Below are 12,703 nucleotides of genomic sequence, written 5' to 3' on the forward strand. Positions count from 1 at the left end.
ACTGAGGTCCAGCTCCAAGGGCCTTCTGGTGGCTCCCTCGCTGTGAGAAGCCAAGTTACGGGGAACCAGGCAGAGGGCCTTCTTGGTAGTGGCACCCGCCCTGTGGAATGCCCTCCAATCAGATGTGAAGGAAATAAACAACGACCTGACACGCAGAAGACATCTGAAGGCAGCCCTGTTCAGGGAAGTTTTTAATGTGGGACATTTTAAGGTGTTTTTAATTTCTGTTGGAAGCCGCCCAGAGTGGCTGGGGTAACCCAGCCAGATGAGCGGGGTACAGATAATAAATTATTATTATTATTATTATCCATCACATGACAAGCTGGTCTGCTCCCTCGCAGTCTGGGGGATGGAGGACTTTGTGCATCAGAGACAGTAGGGCAGTTGGTGTGGGTGACCAGGGCACCTGCCATCAGCATCAAATTTGTTGTTGTTGTTTAATCGTTTAGTTGTGTCCAACCTCATGACCCCCTGGACCAGAGCACGCCAGGCACTCCTGTCTTCCACTGCCTCCCGCAGTTTGGTCAAACTCATGCTGGTAGCTTCAAGAACACTGTCCCACCATCTTGTCCTCTGTCGTCCCCTTCTCCTTGTGCCCTCCATCTTTCCCAACATCAGGGTCTTTTCCAGGGAGTCTTCTCTTCTCATGAGGTGGCCAAAGTATTGGAGCCTCAGCTTCAGGATCTGTCCTTCCAGTGAGCACTCAGGGCTGGAAAGGGTGGGATAACTCTTGATTAGACTCAGTTAGAGATGGGAAGGCCTGGGAATAAACTGAAAAAATGGTGTGTTTGTGTATGTTTCCCAGTAGTGATGTCTGGAAGTGAGAGCTGGACCACAAAGAAGGCTGATCGCCAAAGAATTGATGCTTTTGAATTATGGTGCTGCAGAAGACTCTTCAGAATGCCTGGGAGGGGGGAGGTAAAAACAGCAAACCTGTAAGGAGAGGACGTTTGGGACTACAATTCCCATCATCCCTATCTAATAGGACCAGTGGTCAGGGATGATGGGAATTGTAGTCCCAAAAATCTGGAGGGCCAGAGTTTGCCTATGCCTGCTCTTGAGAGTCTCATGGACTGCAAGAAGACCAAACCTATCCATTATATTTGTTCCATCTCTGGGCCAATAGCATCTGTGCGGCTGTTGTTGCAATCCCTCCCCTCATATATATATTAGAAATATTCAGGGACGGGTGCCAAATTTTGTCCTCTCTCAGGGCACCATATGACCCAAGACTGTCACTGCAGTGGTCCACCAGATGCCTGTGGGAAACCAGGGAGCAGGATTTGGGCATGAGAGCAGCTCTCCCCTCTTTTGGTTTCTCGCAACTGGTATTCAGAAGCGTCGCTGCCTCTGATCGTGGAGGCAAAGCATCGCCATCGTGTTCAGCTTGATGTACAACACTGAGAGACAGGTGTAATGTAAAGGTAAAGGGACCCCTGACCATTAGGTCCAGTCGTGGCCGACTCTGGGGTTGCGGTGCTCATCTCGCTTTATTGGCCAAGGGAGCCGGCGTACAGCTTCCGAGTCATGTGGCCAGCATGACTAAGCCGCTTCTGGTGAACCAGATCAGTGCACGGAAACGCCGTTTACCTTCCCGCTGGAGTGGTACCTATTTATCTACTTGCACTTTGACATATTTTCGAAATGCTAGGTTGGCAGGAGCAGGGACTGAGCAACGGGAGCTCACCCCATCGCGGGGATTCGAACCGCCGACCTTCTGATCGGCTAGTCCTAGGCTCTTTGGTTTAACCCACAGCGCCACCCGCATCCCTTCGCCAAGAGTTATAGAAAACAAACAAATAAACAAGGAAATCTGCAGAGGAACATAGCCTTTGGAACCTTTAAACATCTCTCGTAGGTGCAGCTTGAGATCAAAAGCCAAGGAATCAGGGACCAGGCTCAGGTGAGCTTCCAATTCCTTTGAAGCTGAATCTCCTGGCTTCAAGGTGATGTCGGGTGATGGACAGGAGGGTTGCTCCGCCCACCTGTCAAAGTGGCACTTTGGAACTCCGGATCTGTTTTCCCCTGCCGGGTGGATCCAGTTCACCACCTCTGCTTTTGGGGTTGTGATGCTTTCTTTGACTCCCAGACTAAGAAGCCTGGAATAAATATCAATCGGTCGATGGATTGATGTTTAAAGCATTTAATGAATTAAAAGCATTTCTAAACCGCTTAGAAAACCTCTGAGCGGTATTCGGGGGGGGGGGAGTGGGGGAGAAGCAACATAAAAGCCAATTATATGGCACCGTAAAAGCAGAGATGGAAACGTAAAAAAACAGTATTACAAAATGAGATAAAAGGAATTCAGCAATCATAGAGTCCAATCTTAGCAGTAGGGGAAAACCTGGGCAAAAAGACACACCTGAGGCAACTGAGGGATGCTTCTTCACAAGGGCATTCCACAGGGCAGGGGCAATGGGGGGGTGTCCATTTAGGGGGGAGGCACTGCCCTGTAATATTCCATAGGGTCTGGTGCCATGAGTAGAATGGACCCAGGTGTGATCAAGGTGATCCTACCGGTCTCTGCAGAGTCAGGCATTTATTATTATTATTAATAATAATAATAATAATAATAATAATAATAATAATAATAATAAATTTTATTTATATCCCGCCCTCCTCAGCAGAAGCCGGGCTCAGAGCGGCTAACATCAAATGTATAGCACATTAACATAAAATCAGACAATCAATTAAAATACTGTATTTTTTGCTCTATAAGACTCACTTTTTCCCTTCTAAAAAGTAAGGGGACAAGTGTGTGCGTCTTATGGAGCAATTGCAGGCTGCACAGCTATCCCAGAAGCCAGAACAGCAAGAGGGGATTGCTGCTTTCACTGTGTAGCGATCCCCCTTGCTGTTCAGGCTTCTGAGATTCAGAAATTTTTTTTTCTTGTTTTCCTCCTCCAAAAACTAGGTGCGTCTTGTGGTCGGGTGCGTCTTATAGAGCGAAAAATACGGTACATCCTCAAATCAGGATCAGAATAAAATCCAATCGGATGGCAACCCGTAGATTAGGGTTGGGGACCTTAAATGCTCACCAGGCCCAACTGTTTGTGCTGAACTTATATGGGCCTGTGAGAAAAATTGGGAGGCCACTTTCATGCAAGTTCTTATGAAAGGGGAGAGGGAGTCAGACTGAACCCCGACCAAAGGCCCGGCAGAACAGCTCCATCTTGCAGGCCCTGCGGAAAGATGTCAAGTCCCGCAGGGCCCTAGTCTCTTGTGACAGAGCGTTCCACCAGGTTGGAGCTACAGCCGAAAAAGCCCTGGCTCTAGTTGAGGCCAGCCTAACCTCTCTGTGGCCTGGGACCTTCAGGATGTTTTTATTTGATGTTATCCTCTGTGGGACATGCCAGGAGAGGCGGGGGATAAGCTGCTGGGATGTTGATTTGAAAACAACACAAGATAAAAAGATGTCCACCCAGTGCACCCCAACTGGGCCAAACTGGGACCAGTGCAACCAAACTGGTCGCACCTCCCTAGGTCTGCCTTTGTATCTATTTGGGGCCCCTCACTGCCACCTGGTGGAGCTTGCAAATGAGCACACCACTGGGGGGGTGTTCTCTGCTCCCATCTGCTAAGATGACACCTGATTCTCGTTGACAAGGCTGCATTCTCCATATAATAAAATGATTATTGGCTCTCTCCCCCCCCCCCCAAGGCTTTCCATTCTGCAGGAGGGTCACAGAAGAGACCCAGTATCCCAGCTTCCCCTTCCCAAACAGCCCCCCCCAAAAAACAACAACCCAGATTCCCACCATTCAATCACCATGTTCAGCTGAGACCATATAACACTGGTCCTGAAAGACCTGAATTGGCTCCCAGTACGTTTCCAAGCACAATTCAAAGTGTTGGTGCTGACCTTGAAAGCCTTGACCCAGTATACCTGAAGGAGCGTCTCCATCCCCATCGTTCTGCCCGGACACTGAGGTCCAGCACTAAGGGCCTTCTGGCGGTTCCCTCAGTGTGAGAAGCAAAGTTACAGGGAACCAGGCAGAGGGCCTTCTCGGTGGTGGCGCCCGCTCTGTGGAATGCCCTCCAATCAGATGTCAAGGAAATAAGCAACTACCTGACTTTTAGAAGACATCTGAAGGCAGCCCTGTTTAGGGAAGTTTTTAATGTCTGATATTTTATTGTGTTTTTAATATTCTGTTGGGAGCTGCCCAGAGTGGCTGGGGAAACCCAGCCAGATGGGCGGGGTATAAATAATAAGAATAAGAATAACAATAATAACTCTTCCTCTGTCATCTGATCCTCTCTACCCAATCCCAGACCTGATAGCTCATCGGGGCTCATGACATGTTGTTGCACTCCGATTCCCAGCCAGCATAACCAACAGTCAGGGATACTGGGAGTTGCAGCCCACAACATCTGTCGGACAGCGTGTTAGCCACCCCTGAGGCTCACCGTTCTAAGTGGCATTTATTTGTACACTGCAACGTCCAAGATCTCCTAGCAGCCTTCGCCTGCGAGCTGTCATATAACTCTAGATTTGGACATTTCTTAAAAGGGATTTATTTGCAAAGCCCACTACACTGTAATAGGCCTTAAGCTGTTTCTGTCTAGGCTTTAAATCCTCCGTAGTTTATGCATTATTGACCCAATCGACGGCGATGGAGGCCGTGGACCCTCAACAACCCGCCGTGTCAATGCAGCCGCTAGGAAGTCTGGAATCCTCCTTTTCTGCAACATGAAATGAGAGAGGAGCCCTGGAGATTTGCGTAGAGAGAAACCATGCAGATGTATCAAGCTAACTTGTGCTGTGTCCCATCGCTGCTCCATCTTCTCCTTCTCCTTCTTCTCCTTCTCCTTCTCCGGCAATCACTCGTACCTGAGTAAGATTGTCTTCCATAAACAATGAGTTTAACAATGAGTCCGTAAGTGACTGTGGAGGGCAGTTCTGGATCCACACGTGCTTCCACAGTGGGGACATTGGTTCCCGGGTGGGAGTTGATCACAGGATCCTATGCCCTTTTAAAATGTGATTTTTTACAGGTGGAAGGTTTTTGGGTTGTTGTTTTTATTTCCTGTACCGTATTTTTCGCTCCACAAGATACACTTTTTTCTTCCTAAAAAGTAAGGGGAAATGTCTGGGTGTCTTATGGAGTGAATGTGTGGCCCCTGGAGCCGAATTGCCCAGGGGCAAAAAGCAGATCATGCTTCTTTTCTTCTTCTTTTTTTGAAAGAGGGAAGTGGGTGTTGAAACAAAGCCAGTGATGGCAAGCGATCGGGGAGGGAGATAAGGGACGCTAGCAAAAAAGGAGGCTGCCTGGGAGGGGGGAGGTAAAAACAGCAAATTTGCAAGGAGAGGAGACAGGAAGACAAAATCAATGAGGAGAGAAATTAGAAGAAAAGAAGGAGCAAAAAACTGCTCCAGCTAAGGAAAAGACACTAAGGCAAACAAGAGGGAAGGGGGTGTTGAAAGGAAGCAGCTGATCGCCAAGCGATCGGGAGGGAGATAAGGGACGCGATATAGGAGGCTGCCTGGGAGGGGGGAGGTAAAAGCCCATGGATCCTCAGGATTTTTACATTGGGCCACCCCAAATTCACCATCAGATCACATAGCATGCCCATGGCTACAGCCTGCACCAAAAAAATAACGCACCCACTGTTTCCTGGGGTTGCAATGGTGCAAAAATGTGGTTACAAAGCACGGATCCACATGGATTCTCAGGATTTTTGCATTGGGCTACCCCAAACCCACTGTCAAATCACATGTCTGTGGCCACAGCACGAACCACAAAAATCATACACCCACTGTTTCATTCAGAATATTTTTTCCCTTGTTTTCCTCTTCTAAAACCTAGGTGCATCTTATGGTCAGGTGCATCTTATGGAGCGAAAAATACGGTATTTTGCATGTGAAGACCCCTAAAACCACCCCCAAATGAAGACACAATAGACACAGATTTTAGTTTAAGGTTTTTAGCATTAAATTTTGGCTACCACTTTATTGATTACAGCATGTGAGTGGCTGCTTAGGTGTTGGGTGCAGACTACCTGAACCTGCACGGTGGCAGGAACAGGACTGACACTGGGCACCACCATACGTCAATAAGGGAAAGCATCCTGGGGGAGCGAGAACTCCTTCGATCTCACAGCTCACCCCAGATGCTCCCAGGGGCTCTGGCGTGGCCCTAGCCCCTTGACAGGATTTGGACAAAAGCAAGGTGAACCCCTGGATTCCTTTATCGGAATTCCCTAGCAGCAGCAGTAATGGAGGGGCAGGCACAGCCAACCACGTCCCCTCCCCAAAACATTGAACCAAATGCCTAACTGCCAACCTTACAAAATTGTGACGATTTGCCAAGTGGCACCAGCCAATCAGCCAAATGGCAAAATTCCTACCCGGCCCCTGCTACAAAATAGACGACTCCTAGACAGGCATAGCAAGGCTATAAGAACAACCCTAAATATAGGGAGAGTAGGGCTGGTGATCGCTGCATGTCGCAAGAAAGTGAAACTCTCCAGCAACGTTCAGCAGCTTAAGTAGCCCCTCAGCAGCCAATGGCCAACCCAACTGACCAAATTTCTGCCCCAGCAACAGAGGGGCAACCAATGGGGCGTTGTGGCCATCCAAAACGGTCCCGCCCCACAACAGGGAGGCAGTTTCTGGTGATCTCACCGCAACACGTGCCCTCCATGATGGAGGACCTGACTTGTGGTTTTATATTTTGATTTTATTCTGTGAACCACCCTCCGGGTATAGGGCGGTAAAAAAGGTAAAGGTAAAGGACCCCTGGAGTTAAGTCCAGTCGCGGACGACTCTGGTGTTGTGGCGCTCATCTTGCTTTCAGGCTGAGGGAACTGACGTTTGTCCACAGACACTTTTTCCGGGTCATGTGGCCAGCATGACCAAGCCGATTCTGGCGAACCAGAGCGGCGCACGGAAATGCTGTTTACCTTCCCGCTGGAGCGGTACCTATTTATCTACTTGCACTTTTTGGCTCTGCTTTCCTTTGGACCACATCAGCGAGTCCCAGGTGTGTGTCTTGTCTGGGCAGCCCAGGACCTCTAGACACGCTGCCCAGGCTTGTGTCCCGGGGAGATCACTTCCATTACCAGTTACCCATCTTTGCAGCCACAGCAGGCGCTGTGATTCTCCAGCAGTTTGACTTCACCCCCAGAGGCGCAGTCCATTGTCTCTCGTTAACAGACATACCTTCCTCAAGCACGGGATTCTCCTCTGACAACACTTCAAACGGTCCTCTTAAAACCCTAAATATTGACTTTAATCTGTGGTCCTACATGAATGGATTCTTCCTTATGTCCACTGCCAGATTTACGTATAAGCTAAACAAGCTATAGCTGAGGCCCCACTCTCTTGGTGGCCCCCCAAAAAAATTAAAGGGGAAAAAAACCTGGATATACATTCCCAAAATATAAGATAAAAAACCCAAATAAAATAAAACCTACATACAGCAACAGTGTTTTGTGTTGTGTAGGCTCCTATGATGTACGTCATGGGCCCCGCCTGCTAACCTGCTCCATAAAATATCACTGGTTTGCTCATTTCTATATATAGGTAAAGGTAAAGGGACCCCTGTCCATTAGGTCCAGTCACGGACAACTCTGGGGTTGCGGCGCTCATCTCGCTTTATTGGCCGAGGGAGCCGGCGTACAGCTTCCGGGTCAGTGATCAGCATGACTAAGCCACTTCTGGCGAACCAGAGCAGCACACGGAAACACCGTTTACCTTCCCGCTGGAGTGGTACCCATTTATCTACTTGCCCTTTGACGTGCTTTCGAACTGCTAGGTTGGCAGGAGCAGGGACCGAGCAACGGGAGCTCACCCCGTCACGGGGATTTGAACCACCAACCTTCTGATCGGCAAGCCCTAGGCTCTGTGGTTTAACCCCCAGCACCACCTGCGTCCCCATTTTTGTATATAGGATGCGCATAAAGTACCATATAGCATATATTCAAGACACACACACACAAAACCAGCAACAATTTGTTGTTGACAAAGGACAGCTGGCCATATCAAGGGCCCCATTACCTTCAGTAGCTTAGGGCTTCATCAAACCTAAATCCGGCCCTGCTTATGTCCCATAAGAAAAGGAAGGAAAAGATATCAACCTGGGCAACATGAGAACTAGCGCCTTCTTTGTAATGCAATCCCATCTATAGAGACTCAAGCCCTAGGAAAGCTGGTCTGGCCTCTCCTTTTTAGAAAACCAGGTGAAACCAAGCCTTTTCCTCCCATATGTGGATGTCCAGATGTGGGGAAAACTGGCTCGCCGCTTTTTGCAAGTTTCAGGGTGGTTCCATGATGCATTTTCGGTTCTCCTTTCTAAAACAAATGGATGGGTTTTATGTTGGGTTTTTTTTTACTTTGCGTTGCATTTTCGGCCGGCTGCTTTGAGGGCACCATGGGGAAATTTTAATTAATAGCCATAATACCCAGCCTGGCAGGGGACGAGCCGGCGGAGGAGGAGATCATTGTCTTGCCTGGGCTGCTAACTCGCCATGCCGAAGGGAGAAGATGCCTATTCATTTGACGGGCCGATTGATGCTCCGCGTCGGATAAAACGGGGCACAACCCGTGTTGGAATCCGTTCTGCTTTGGACATCCTTGTTGGGCCTGGGCTTTCAGGGCGTGCCGTTTGGTTTCTCGGTTGTCATCCCTGGATGAGGCCGGTTTCCCTGAGCAAACCCCCCCCCCCCCGCAATGCAAGCCAGGATGCTAGCCGATCCCTTGTGTCAGGACCAAACTCCACCTGCCATTCCGTTGACTTTCTAACTCAGGATTTGCCTTCAAATACCACAAGCGGACGGCATTCCAAACTCCTTTCTTGTCGCAGTTGGGGGTGCCGTGATTTCACCCCCCTTTTTCCCTTTTCTTTTTTTTTTGGGGGGGGGGGAGAGAAAAAGGTTCAGGAGAATGAAAGCAGCCCCTGGCTGTGTCCTCCTGCCCTGCTCCCCCCTCCCCAAAATCTCGGTTGCACTTTGTCAAAACGAGGTAACTGCTAGTTAAGTAAAATTCCCTAGATCAAAGGGGGATTAATCACCAACTGAATCCTCGCTGAATAAACCTGTCATTCAAGAAAATTATTTCCAGTGAACTTAGCAGAGGATTGAGGGGTATTTGCATAACAGGGACCATACAGGCTTCAGCCAGGTTAAAAGGTTCCGAATTCTGCCGGCCTCCCCAAGGTCTCTGCCCCCCCAACCTTTCACTAGCTCTGAACAATAGGACCCTCTTCTAATCTGATAATACAGCTCACTATCTAAATGATGTCAGGACAGCCAAGTATTGCAAAGTTTGGCTGAGGGATGGATCAATTTCAGTAACTCCCAAATCTGATTTGTTGGAATTTAAGATGTAATCCTTAAAAAAGACGGAGAAAACCCTTTAACCCCCCCCCCAAAGGCTGTTTATTAACATCCCCCTCCTTTCTCTTCTCTTTCTTTTCCACTTCCTTTTTGACCTTTCCCCCCTTAGAAAAGCCTGTTCTGAGCGTCTGCTGTCTCTCTTCTGTTCTGCCACGGTCATATTCAAAACCACATATATATATTTTTAGTGGTTATCCATTCAAGGCAGGAAGTTAAGCCTAATTATTCTTTGTGGAGGTAAAGGGGGGGGGGGAGCTGTGAGCCAATGTTATAGCTCTCCTCAGAGTAGACTCATGGAAGTTAATGGGCATGACTGACTCAGGTTAGCTATGAGCAGGACTTGCAAAATTGAATATAATGCATCATTTTACATTCTTTTAATCTTTTTCTTCCTAGGTCTTATTTCCTTATATGTCATCATTTAAAGTTTCTCACCGATTTTTTTTATTGATTTCACGATATAGCCCATTTTCATAGTTTTAAATACTCCAAAACTGAAAAACAAGTCTGCACTTTTGAAAACCGCCCTGTAATAATCAATATTATTTTAGATTTTAAGATGAACAACTTTGTTTCATTAATTTTTTTCTATTAAACTATGGATTGTAGGAAAGTTGTACCCAGTAGCCATTTCCCCCCCTCCCATGATGTCCAAAAAACGTACAATTTTGTTACAAGACATAAGAGACCCATAAATTGTTATTCTTTATTGAGAAAGAGCATGTCTTTGCAATAATTTTCACCATCAGAAACTTTTGATTCCATTGTGGCCTCACGCGGAAAATTTAGGTTTTCTAAACCTAGTTTTTCCACCAAAAAACCCCTACATTTATACATTTTTAAAGGCATATATAAAATCTTTTGAGTGCAGGTGTATTTTTCCCTGAAATGCTCATCATGTTATTGAGCTCTGGGTAAAATTTCAAAGAGATCACGAAACTTTGAAGTGCTATAAAATTAAAACCCTTTGAGATAGAGAGGAAAAATTTTAGGGGGTTTCTTTCAACCATAAAGGAAGGGTGTACACCAAGTTTCATCAAAATCCGAGATGGTGGGTGGCGAAACCCTTGTTTTTTGCGTTGATCTGTTGTGGAATGACCTGGAGGAGAAACAACTTTAAAGCGGGAGACTGCAGTTCAGCCCAGTGAGGACTGAAAATGCTCAGTGGGCAGAGAATATGGACCAAGGGCCTTCTGGTGGTTCCCTCACTACAAAAAGCCAGGTTACAGGGAACCAGGCAGAGGACCTTCTCGGTGGTGGCACCCGCCCTGTGGAACGCCCTCCCACCAGATGTCAAAGAGAAAAATAACTACTAAACTTTTAGAAGACATCTGAAGGCAGCCCTGTTTAGGGAAGCTTTTAATGTTTAATAGGTTATTGTATTTTAGTGTTTTGTTGGAAGCCACCCCGAGTGGCTGGGGAAACCCAGCCAGATGGGCGGGGTATAAATAATAAATTATTATTATTATTACTCTAAACAGAGCTCTAAAAGTACAGTGGATGCTCGGGTTGCGAACGTGATCCATGCGGGATGCACGTTCGGAACGGGCAGCGTTCGCAACCTGCATCTGCATCTGCGCGGGTTGTGATTTAGCGCTTCTGCGCGTGCGCGACCACCGAAACACAGAAGTAACCCATTCTGGTACTTCTGGGTTTGACAGTCCGCAACCCGAATAAACACAAGCTGAAGCGTCTGTAACCCAAGATATGACTGTACCTTAATACAGTGGTTCCTCAGGTTACAAACGCTTCAGGTTACATACGCTTCAGGTTACAGACTTCGCTAACCCAGAAATAGTACCTCAGGTTAAGAACTTGGCTTCAGGATGAGAACAGAAATCGAGCAGCGGTGGCGTGGCGGCAGCGGGAGGCCCCATTAGCTAAAGTGGTACCTCAGGTTAAAAACAGTTTCAGGTTAAGAACGGACTGAATTAAGTTCTTAACCCGAGGTACCACTGTACTTCTGTTGATGCAGCCTAGAATAACATTAGCTTTTTTTTGCTGCTGAATCACACTGTGATAGTGAGATAGTGCCATGGGGTGGGGAAATCACTTCATGCAAAAACTTTGTTTTATCAGTTGCTGTTTTCGGAAAATGATTCTCAGTCATCAGCATGTAAGGTATAAGAAGTGTGAAGAGTACTAAACTGTGCTAGACCTTTGTTTTGGTGCCAGAGGCAGAAAATTCAAGCTGCATCCTTCCATACATTAATCAATATTACTTATTTATTTATGGCATTTCTCTGGGTGGTGAACTGAAGAACCTCACTTTCAGGTGAAATACATAAATGCTACTAAAATTCAGCAATACAAAGTACAAATCTCTTATTTTTTTATTCCTTCCTTCCTTCCTTCCTTCCTTCCTTCCTTCCTTCCTTCCTTCCTTCCTTTCCTTCCTTTTCTTTCTTGGTACAAATCCCTTATAAAACACATAATGCCAGAGAAAAATCAGGAATCAGGAAGAGATGGCCACCCAACCTCTGGTTAAAAACCTCCGAGGAAGGAGAGCCCACAACCTCTCATGGGAGTCTGTTCCACTGCCGAACAGCTCTGTCAGAAAGTTCTTCCTGATGTTGAGCCAGAATCTCCTTTCTTGAAGCCATGGGTTCGAGTTTTACCCTCCAGAGCAGGAGAAAACAAGCATGCTCCATCTTCCATGTGATCTTTGAAGACGGCCATTGTATCTCCTCTTGGTCTCCTCTTTACCAGGCTAAACATAGCCAGCTCCTTCAACTGCTCCTCATCAGGCTTGGTTTCCAGATCAACCAACTCTGCACACCTTCCAGCTTGCCAGTGTCCTCCTTCAGCTGTGGTGCCCAGAACCAGATGCAGGAATTCCCCTTCCCTAAAAGATTAGCTAAGGCCATGGGTAGGCAAACTAAGGCCCGGGGGACGGATCCGGCCCTATCCCTTCTAAATCCAGCATGCAGGCAATCTGGGAATCAGTGTGTTTTTACATGAGTAGAACGTGTCTTTTCATTTAAAATGTATCTCTGGGTTATTTGTGGGGCATAGGAATTTGTTCATTTTATTTTCCATTTAAAATATAGTCTGCCCCCCTGCCCCAAGGTCTGAGGGACAGTGGACCCTGCTGAAAAAAAGTGCTGACCCCTGATATATAATGTCTGTGGCAGCAACTCTGTTCTGAAGCCTCCTAGGACTGGCATTTTATAATATATAACATGGGTAGGCAAACTAAGGCCTGGGGGCCGGATTCAACCCAATCGGCTTCTAAATCCGGCCCGCAGATGGTCTGGGAATCAGTGTGCTTTTTCATGAGTGGAATGTGTGCTTTTATTTGTGGGTTATTTGTGGGGCATAGGAATTCGTTTATTTTATTTCTCCCCCCAAAATATAGTCCGCCCCC

This window comes from Podarcis gaigeae, assembly GCF_964106915.1.
Source record: "Podarcis gaigeae genome assembly, chromosome: 1".
Taxonomy (NCBI): Eukaryota; Metazoa; Chordata; class Lepidosauria; order Squamata; family Lacertidae; genus Podarcis; species Podarcis gaigeae.